The sequence below is a fragment of the Stomoxys calcitrans genome, chromosome 2 (assembly GCF_963082655.1).
Source record: "Stomoxys calcitrans chromosome 2, idStoCalc2.1, whole genome shotgun sequence".
NCBI lineage: Eukaryota > Metazoa > Arthropoda > Insecta > Diptera > Muscidae > Stomoxys > Stomoxys calcitrans.
Genome location: NC_081553.1, coordinates 66232755 through 66244434, shown reverse-complemented (window position 1 = coordinate 66244434; position 11680 = coordinate 66232755).

Sequence of the window (11680 nt, the reverse complement as noted above, 5' to 3'; positions counted from 1 at the left end):
TATTGCCACATTTCTCTTGTTTTTGATTTCTCAGCATTATTGCCATATTTAGTTTAATCCTACTACAGGGATGTTATGAACGAAGTAACCCAGAGCTGCTTTCGGAAAAATTTATAGACGCATAAGCGTTACGCCAAGTTGAATTATGTTTTACTTTTAACAAAAGTGTGTATTAGCAGATTAAAGAAGAAAACAGCTTAAAACAAGTAAGTTATATCGAAAATAATAAATATTAATGTGATTGTTGAAGCAAACAGGAAATATTTAACTAGTAAAGATTAGTCTTGATATCAAAACAAAGAAAGGCTGAACAAAAAATCGAAATATTAAAAATGTTTCCAACATTCTTTTCGTTTAAATTGCAGCAGTATATATCCGGCAACTAAATAAGTCTGCAAAACATGGTATTTGGCATCTTGAAAATCAAGATGACCAATCTGCACAATACAAATATGGTTTCAGGCGTCCCGCAGAAATCGAGAACATGCACCGAAATGCTCCAGTTCACTTTAAAAAGCTGGCTAAGGATTTCTACCAACACCTGATAGCATGTGGTTACAATAACATGCACCCGAACGACCTTGCTCATTCAAAGAAGCTTGTTCTGGCTCGCTACCCCGCAGGCATGTGGCTACAACAACAAATGGTTTCAGATGAGATTCATCTTCTTGTGAAATTACTGAGAAAAATTACATGCTATCCTGACTGAAATGGAAGTGGAACATTATAAACCAAATAAGAGGTGATACCCATCTATGCTGCCTCTTGATTTCAAGAGAGGAGTGATTGCAAACTTTGACCAATTGGCTTAGGCATTTGACCAAGCAGTTCCGTGGGACCAGAACGTTGACACCGCTTATACACAACAACAGGCTTAAAGTGAACTGAAACAAAAACAGATGTGGCTTTTGAATCAGGTAAGTAAAACACATTGTACTAAAAAACATTGTGAGCCGTAAATTAAAGGCTGTTACTAAGTAATTTTACTTCAGTCGGTATCATTTGGGTCTTTTAGAAGCTGGCTTGTGGCTTTTCTAAGAAAGAAGCGATCAGTGTATTCCCATGAATATGCTGCTGTTGTTGTAGCCAAATGTTCTTGTGGAGGTGGCGATCCTCGTCAAGCTCCTGTTGGTGAACAAAATCTTTAGGATCCAAAGGACAGATCGCCGCGGCAACAGGGTGGCCATTGGTTATTTAAAGGAGCCAAAAACTCGAATTGTCATATCGAGCATCATAGGCATTCAGTATTTGTGCAAGAGCTGGTGCCGCCCGGCCTCTCACTGAGACTCTATCCACTCGATACCGCTGGTTGTCCGCGACTGCCTTTGCTGCTACTCCATATGGAGCTGTCCGCAAACTGTGGTAGCTCGCGGATAAGCTTCTCGTGACAGCAATGAACACCACACAAATCGGGCCTCCAAGTTCTAGCCTGTGTGGTGCTCACAGTTATCCTTTGCCGGAATATGCTGATCTTTCACCCTGTGCAAACACCACCAATGATGTACAGGTTGTGGCTTTTAAAGAAAGACACTGTCGGTAAAATCATCATTGCGATTATTTAAAAATAATTTCGCTTTTGACATTTCTGTCTTCAGGTCATTTAGTCTGTTTTTGTGAGTAAGATAAGGTGATGATGGCAGTTTGCAAATCAGACTTATTGTAACACCTTGAAATATTGATCTGCATGCCATAAATTGCACATATTTTCTTTATCGTCTTGATATTCTAAGTGGATCTAGTCAAGAACGAATGACAGCTGGTTGGACATACCAGATTCACCCGATGGAGTCCTTCATCGGCAAGGACTAGCGCCTCAGTGAAGGACACAATGCTACAACAACAATAACAACCAATAAAGACTGCTTGAAATTGGGCACAGATTCTTTTTGTTGATGTAGTTCATTGCAAATGGGTCATATCAGTTCAGATTTGGAAATAGCTACCATGTAAAAGGGTCCTTCGACTTGACTGCATGGGCCTCTGATAGGCTCATTTATTATCCAATTTTGCCAAAATTTTACATGTGGTGTTCTGTAATAACTTCCAACAACCGTTTCAAGTACAGTACCAATCTGTAATCATAGTCTGGAAGCCACGAGTTTTTTTTTTCGCTCCTAAGAAAAAAATATATATTCGTACCTCGGAATAGGTACCACCTATTACGAACAATTTTTAAAGCCTTTTTGATTAGGCGAGAAATGGACTCCAAAGACTCAACAGCTGCGGTGGTGGCGTCAGACCGTAGGGTGTTGTCATACCCTCCTATAGGTGTGGATGCCTTGGCACCTGTAGTCGAGAGTAATGCTTCAAGCGCACAACTAGTCGTCAGACAAATTAATGAGGAAGAGTCGGATAAACCAGAGGAATGAACAGTGCGTCCCCAGCCTTTAAGTAAAGGAGGTGATTCTGACTCGAATTTAGACAGCGACGGTGTCAATGAAACAGTCATCGCAGCCGAATCGAGTGATGAGGATCGGGATGACGGCAGAAGTGAGCGATGGCTTTGCTAAGCTCAACCCAAACTGAAACTTTAGTAGAATATGGGAGTGAGAGCAGAGACAACGGAGGACATGTTGAGGCTTTTGATGAAAACCCATTTCTACAGGATACGACGGGACTCAGGGAGACACCGGAATCTTGGAATAATGACGTTGATCGAAGGTTTATAATTACGGAATTTATGGTGAAGGAATCCTTGAGGAGCTTCAAACCATTTAAGTCACCCGGGCGTGATGTAATATTTTCGGTGTTACTACGGAAAGAGGCAGACTGTCAAGCGCCTCATCTAGCCAATATTTTCACAGCGTGCCTAGGACTTGCATGTACTACGAAAGCCTGGCAGGAGATAAGGGTGGTGATTATACCCAAACCCGGCAAGCCAAGTTTTGCGACACCAAAGGCCTACAGACCCATAAGCCTTACGTCCTATCTACTCAAAACCATGGATCGTATTGTGGACACCATGATAAAGAGTAGGACATCCAGCGAACAGCTCAAATACAAAAAGCATGCCTATGTCAAGGGAAGGTCGGTAGAGATTGCCCTGCACGAGGTTGTGCATAAAATAGAAGAAACCTTCGTTGGCAAAACGTACATCCTGGTGGTATGCATTGACGTAGAGGGGGCTTTTATTAATGTGCGGACCGACACACTGATCCAATTCTTAGATCAGTACCGGGTGGAACCGGTTCTTAGAGACTGGATAAATCATATGCTAAGGAACAGGTTTATTAATTGTGTGTCGCATGGCACAAATATGGGGGAGGAAGTGGCAAGCCACAGGGGGCATTTTATCATCACTGCTATGGGTGACCACCATAAATGACCTATTACGGATGCTTACTGAGGAGGGATTTGAACCCGTCTGCTACGCAGAAGATGTTACAATACTTCTAAGGGGTAAGGATCCGAACGAGCTATGCGGAAGGGCCGAAAGGGTCTAGCATATGGCATATAACTAACCTAGATCCAGAGGTCTGAATATTAACGTAGAGAAGACTTTGTTCCAAGGAAGACGAAGGTGGGCCAATTTAACGCACCATGTTTCCTCAATAAGACAATTTCTTGGACAGGAAACTGAATTGGAAATGTCACATTCAGGAGCGTATTGAGAGAGCTTACAGATGCTGGGCACTATGTAGACGGGCTAGAAATGAGGCCTGAATCCGAGGATAATCCACTGGTTCAACATGAGCGTGATTAAACCAATACTTACTTACGCCTCAGTAGTGGACTGCTATGGAGAAAAAATGCAACATAAAGGCCATATAACAGGTTAAGAGAACATGTTGTCTTGGCATAGGCGGAGCGATGAGGACCACACCCACTCGGGCACTGGAGACTATTCTAGATATCCGATCCATTCACATACAGATTAAGTATGAGGCAGCTACTGTGGCCAAGAAACTTAAGGTGATGAAAGAATGGATTGAGAATGGGAGCAGCTCATAACATCGCGGTATAATCGAGGCGACGATAGGAAACCCAGAAGGAAAGGAAGAGGTTTCCGATTGGATACCTTAGATGAACCTTGATGAACCTTGAGGTCGAGTGCGAGGTACTGCTGCCAGCGGCACAGTCTTGGATTGATGGAACCCTAGTATTGCCATCCGGAAGATCATGTTACACAGATGGATCAAAGCTAGAGGACACAGTGGGCCTGGGCGCCTATATTGGGAACCCAGGGACTGAGATCTGTTTTAGACTGTCTCACCTTAATACGGTCCTGCAAGCGGAGATCCGGGCGATCACGGGATGCGTGAAGTAGTGTGGTGCTAATGCGAGGACGTCGAGTGTGAACATCTTTACGGACAGTAAAATTGACATAAGGGCAATAAGGGCCGTACGAACATGGCTAGATCGACTTACAATGGATCGTCCAGAATCCAGGATATATATTCTTTATGGGGTCACAGATCAATATTTCGAGGTGTTACAAGCGGATTGGCTAGATTAGTATACCCCCAACTGGTGGTGGGTGGGAATAAAAAAAACTATTGGTTGCCCAAAAAGTAATTGCGGATTTTTTAAAAGAAAGTAAATGCATTTTTAATAAAACTTAGAATGAACTTTAATCAAATATACTTTTTTTACACTTTTTTTTCTTAAGCAAGCTAAAAATAACAGCTGATAACTGACAGAAGAAAGAATGCAAATACAGAGTCACAAGCCGTTGAAAAAATTTGTCAACGCCGACTATATGAAAAATCCGCAATTACTTTTTGGGCAACCCAATATTTGTAAAGTGTCGATTTCATTTGCAATGATGCTATAGAATTAAATAGTTCGGGAACACATTGTTTACATTGCCATTTTCACTTTCGCTGCATCTGTCTTGCATCTGAGTTGACGCTGAAGAATTTGAATTTTTTTTCTTTTCAATGTATTTTTCTTCCAACAAATTTCGCTTATTGACTTACTTTTGTTTGTTTTAAAAATTCCGTTTACATTGTGGGTGGTTAGAAACAAAAAATTTTCTCTATTGCATAAAAAGGGATCAATTGAAATAATTAAAAAAAAATATATATATTTGACAATGTTATAAACACAAAGATATCTCGCGGTGATCGACCTAAGTAGGTGCATCACATTTTATCACAATCTTGAGAAAAATTCACCATTTATGAACCCATAGCAGCTATTAAGAAAAATAATAAAATAAGTAGTTTCGGATCAATATCGGCATGGACGTCAAGGGGTCTAACATTACTCACTGTATTTTATATTTGAGCGAAATCTTAAAAAAAAATTGGCTTGCAGAACGTAAGTCGGAAGCTATGTCAACATGGTATCTATATACTGATATGCTGAAAGATCTTCAATGGGCAGATCGGTCTATATGGGGGCTATATCCGATCTGTGGTCCGATCTGAATGGCACAGATGTCAAATGCCTAACACAGCTCACTGTGCCAAATTTCAGGGAAATCGGTAATAAACCCTTTTAATAGCCCAAGACCAAAAATCGGAAGATCGGTATAAAAGACAACTATATCTAAGTTTTAACCGATCTGAACCATATTCAGCATAACACAACTCTCTGTGTTAAAAAAACCCGTTTGAGACCTTTTTACGAGAAACTGAATACTTTTATTGCAAATTGCAAATTTTGCCCATGAACATTCCACTAAGGAACGGGGGCAAACCTCTCACATATCAATGAGTGCAGTCCGATTCAAGTTTAAGCTCAATGATAAGGGGTCTCCTTTTTATAGCCGACGATTGGTATAAAAGACAACTATATCTAAGTTTTAACCGATCTGAACCATATTCAGCATAACACAACTCTCTGTGTTAAAAAAACCCGTTTGAGACCTTTTTACGAGAAACTGAATACTTTTATTGCAAATTGCAAATTTTGCCCATGAACATTCCACTAAGGAACAGGGGCAAACCTCTCACATATCAATGAGTGCAGTCCGATTCAAGTTTAAGCTCAATGATAAGGGGTCTCCTTTTTATAGCCGACTCCGAACGGGGTGCCGCAGTGCGACACCTCTTTGTAAAAAAGATTTACATGGCATGGTACCTCACAAATGTTGCCAGCATTAGGAGGGGAAAACCACCGCTGAAAATTTGTTCTGATGCTCTCGCCAGGATTCGAACCCAGGCGTTCAGCGTCACGTGGACTCCATACTTTTGTTACAAAGTTTTTCTTTTATTGTAACTATGAAACGTTTCGCTTCAACGTATCTAACTTTAGTCATAAACGAAGTATTATTGAATGTAACTAACTTTGTTCATTGTTACTCTTTAGCAACTTCGCCTACGGCAAAAGTCCCTGTCTTTTGTTGTAAAAACAAATAATCTTTAATGACAATAGCGTTTCGATTGCCGCAAACGGTTATTCGTTTACCAGACCAATAATTATTCCCTTGTATCTATCCTACGAGAGAAAATGGGTGAGTTTTTGAGCAAATAGACCAGTGATGGGTAAAATACTCACACTATTTCACATTACTGTTTACGCACGGGATAATTATGAGCACCACGCCGGATGAAAGTTTGAGCTACATTCTGTGTGGTGTTCTTCGTTATCACGAGAAGCTTGGTTGGGAGTTACAGGACACGTCCAAAGGTTGCGGATAGTGGAATGCTTTAACTGAGTAGCTGCGACTGCAGTCGCGGACTATCAGCGGTATCGAGTGGAGAGTCTCAGTGAGGGACCGGGTAGTACCGGCTCTTATTTAAATACTCGATACGAATAGGCGAGATATTGGCTCCTTTAAATAACCAATGGGCATGATGTTCCTGCTGCGATCGGTCATATAGACCGGAACGAGCTTGCTTGCATATAAGAGCTTGACGAGGATCGCCCCCTACACATGCAAATGTGGCTACTATAACAACAACAACAATAAAAAATCCCAAGCAATGTCATATGCTTGCACATAATTGCAATTGGTTGTTCGTCACTGGTAAACCACAATTTCCCTCAAACAACATTTGTTTCATTTTTTTTGACTGACCAAAGAGCAGTCAACATTTTGAGCAGCTCGTTCGAGTACAGATGGAAAATGACAATTTTCACATTTTCGCCTTAGGTACATTAACGTCGGTATGTCTTTAGATCAACAGACAAATGACTGTCATGTACAAGGAAACACAACCAGAATTTCTTAGACACATACATTGTTTGGTAATTTTTAAACGATAAATAAATGTTCATCTCAAAGTAGGCATTTAAATGTGCGAAAACAACTACCACCATAAGTAATTTTTGTTTTATTTATCATAATAATTGCAAATTTTGCCCATAAACATTCCACTAAGGAACAGGGGCAAACTTCTCACTTATCAATGAGTGCAGTCCGATTCAAGTTTAAGCTCAATGATAAGGGGCCTCCTTTTTATAGCCGAATCCGAACTGCGTGCCGCAGTGCGACACCTCTTTGGAGAGAAGTTCTACATGGCATAGTACCTCACAAATGTTGCCAGCAAACAAGGAAGGCTTTTATTGGATTGCCCAAAAAGTAATTGCGGATTTTTCATATAATATAGTTGTGTAACAAATTTTTTTGTGAAATAGTCATCTGATATCTGCATACGTTGAAGCATTCCACTATCCGCAACATTTGGACGCGCCCGGTAACTCCCAGCCAAGCTCAAACTTCCAGCCTGTGTGATGCTCATAGTTATCCCGTGCGTAAACAGTAATGTGAAATAGTGTGAGTATTTTACCCATCACTGGTCTATTCGCTCAAAAACTCACCTATTCTTTCTAGTAGGATAGATAAACGAATAATCGTTTGCGGCTATCAAAACTCTTTGTCATTAAAGATTTTTGTTTTTACAACAAAAGACAGGGACTTTTGCCGTAGGCGAAGTTGCTAAAGAGTTACAATAAGTTTGAATTATGTTTCAACATTAAATTGAACTTGTAATTCTTTTATAAAAATTATAAAATTAATATTATAAAACAAAAATTGGATAACTTATGCACCCAAATTCGGCATTCGGACATTCAGTGGTCTAATAAAAATAAGTCACTGTAGAATTTTGTACTTCAAATTTCAAGAAAATCTGGTAATAAATAAAACTTTTATGAGCTTCAGACCCTTAGTCGGCATATCGGTGCATATGACAGCTATATCTAAATACAGTCCGATCTTTACCATATTTGGGTCGGATGGCGGGTGTCCTAAAACTACTTACTGTTTCAAATTCGAAATCGGATAAAAAATAAAGATTTTATGGGCTTTATACTCTTTATCGGGAGATCGGTCTGTATGGCAGCTATATATAAAGTCCGATCCGAATCATATTTGGGACGAATGTCGGGAAACCTAAAACTACCCACTGTTTCAAATTTCAGCGAAATCGTATACAAAATAAAGCTTTTATGGGTTTCAGACCTTTTATCGGCAGATCGGTCTATATGGCAGCTATATCTAAATATAGTCCGACCTCAACAATATTAAACTAAGACATCGGAAAGTTCAAAACCACTCACTATTTCAAATTTCAGCGAAATCGGATAAAAAATAAAGCTTTTATGGGCTTCAGACCCATTATCGGCAGATCGATCTGTATGGCAGCTATATATAAATATAGTCCGATCTGAACCACACTTGGGTCCTATATTGGGAGGCCTAAAACAACTCACCGTTTCAAATTTCAGCGAAATCGGCTAAAAAATAATGCTTTTATGGGCTTCAGACCTTTTATCGGCAGATCGGCCTATAAGGCAGCTATATCTAAATATAGTCCGATCTGAATCATATTCAGTTCAGATGTAAGGAGACTTAAATTAACCCACTATTTCTAATTTCAGCAAAATCGGATAACAAATAAAGCTTTTATGGGCTTCAGACCCATTATCGGCAGATCGATCCATATGACAGCTATATCTAAATATAGTCCGATCTGAACCACATTTGCGTCCTATATTGGGAGGCCTAAAACTACTCACCGTTTCAAATTTCAGCGAAATCGGTTAAAAAATAATGCTTTTATAGGCTTCAGACCCTTTATCGGCAGATCGGCCTATATGGCAGCTATATCTAAATATAGTCCGATCTGATTCATATTCAGGTCAGATGTAGGGAGGTTTAAATTAACCCACTATTTCTAATTTCAGCAAAATCGGGTAAAAAAGGAATCTTTTATGGGCTTCAGACCCATTCTCGGCAGATCCATCGATATGGCAGCTATATCTATGTATAGTCCGATTTGGACAAATTTCAGCGAAATCGGTTAAAAAATAATGCTTTTATGGGCTTTAGACCCTTTATTTGGAAATCGGTCTATATGGCAGCTATATCTAAATATAGTCCAATTTAATCCATATTTAGGTCAGATGTCGGGAGGCTTAAAATAACTTACTGTTTCAAATTTCAGCTAAATTGGGTAATAAAAATGGCATTTATGGGCATTAGACCCTTAATCGGCAGATCGAGCGTGCATCAAAAAGACGTGCCAAATTTCGGCTCAATTTATGAAGGCTGTAGAGCGATTACGACAGACGGAAGGACAGACACACGGGCATCGTTAAATCGTCTTAGAGTTTTACGACGATCCGAAATATTTATACTTTTAGGGTCGGAAATTGATATTTCGATGTGTTGCAAACGGTATGGCAAAATGAATATACCCCGCATCCTATGGTGGTGGGTATAAAAATGGACTAATACCAAGGATGCATATTTCTTTATGGCACAAAATATTGTCAAACAATCTATGCGCTGTAGAAATTCTTGTTGGCTCCAGAAAGGAACCGACTAGGAACTACCGCACACATTCCAGGGGAACTGGGATCCGTAGGATTGCCACAAGCTACATGTAAGCTTACTGTTTAGGGTCAGGCCCGAAGGACAACGAACGAAGATGGTCACAATGTGTGGGTTGTGAACATTCCTAAATGACTTGCTGGCTAGTCTCAGTTATTGTGTCCGTCATGACAGGTCACCCACAGGTCTGATCGGGAAGCATGCTGACAGACTGAAGGTTACAAGTGACAACTTCAGCAGAATCTGTGCGGTCGTCGAGGAAGAGAAGACTATAGAACATCTGCTATGTGTGTGTCCTGCACTAGAGTGTATTCGAATTTAAGCACGGCCGAACTTAAGGCATTTTTACTTGTTATACCCTCCACCATAGTATGGGGGTATACTAATTTCGTCATTTCGCTTTGGAATACATCGAAATATGCATATAAGACCCCATCGCCATGACATTTTTAGTTGATCTAGCCATGTCCGTCCGTTCGTCTGTCTGTCGAAAGCCAGCTAACTTTCGAAGGTGTAAGGCTAGCCGCTTGAAATTTTTTGCACAAATACTTTTTATTAGTGTAGGTCGGTTTGGATTGGAAATGGGCCAAATCAGTCCATGTTTTGATATACCTGCCATATAAGCCGATCTTGTGTCTAGACTTCTTGAGGTTCTAGACGGGCGCAATTCTTATCCGAATGGGCTGAAATTTTGTTCGTGTTGTTTTTGTATCACATACAACAATTGTACAAAGTATGGTTAAATCGGTTCATAGCCTGATATAGGTGCCATATAAACCGATCTCTCAGAGAGCGCAATTCTTATCCGATTTGGCTGACATTTTGTACATATCGTTTTGGCATGACTTCCAGCCACTGTGCGTTGAATGGTCTAAATCAGTCCATAACCTGGTATAGCCGCCATGTAAACCGATCTCCCTATTAGAATTCTTGGTCTTATAGAGGGCACAATTCTTAACCAATTTCGTTGAAATTTTGCATATGTCGTTTTGATATGACTTCCAACCGTTGTTCCAAGTATGGTCTAAATCGGTGGATAACCTGATATAGCTGACATATAAACCGATCTCCTATTTTGATTTTCAGAGCATCTGGGGGCGCAATAATTAATCGATTTGCCTGAAATTTTAGAGGTGGTATTTTTCTATGACTTCTAACAGTACAGTACTTCTAAGAAGTACAGTGCATATCGTTCAATAACTTGACAAATATTGGGTTGCCCAAAAAGTAGTTGCGGGTTTTTTTAGAAGAAAGTGAATGCATTATTAATAAAACTTAAAATGAACTTTAATCAAATATACTTTTTTTCTAAAGCAAGCTAAAAGTAACAGCTGATAACTGACAGAAGAAAGAATGCAATTACAGAGTCACAAGCTGTGAAAAAATTTGTCAACGCCGACTATATAAAAAATCCGCAATTACTTTTTGGGCAACCCAATATTATCCCTGGTGGAGGGTATATAAGATTCGGCCCGGCTGAACTTAGCACGCTTTTACTTGTTTTACTTAATTTTTAATAGCCATCGAGATAATAATTTTAAAATTTCAAATTGCATAGAAGAATTAGCTTTTTATGGGTTAGCAGAAAACACGTCTATTATCTCCTAAAGAAACAAAATACACGATTTTGTAGCACATAGCCTTGTTGAACCATTATCAAGGGAATTTTGTAATTATTTTGGATAGAATTTTTGTCGAAGCCTATTGCAGTTACAAAAATCTACCTCGACATTCGATGAAACTCAAGGGAATTGACATTATCACTAATTGGGCAATTATATGTCTTGAGATATGTGCTACCCCCAAAAACAAAAAAGTGTCACTAGTCCAGGGAAAATTTATCGCTTATGTTTGGCATAAAATTTGAAAATTTCAATATTTTCTACAATATAATGAACTATAAAGCACAATGAAGGTTTGGCCTGAATTGGATTTATTTCTACGAAAAAAAAG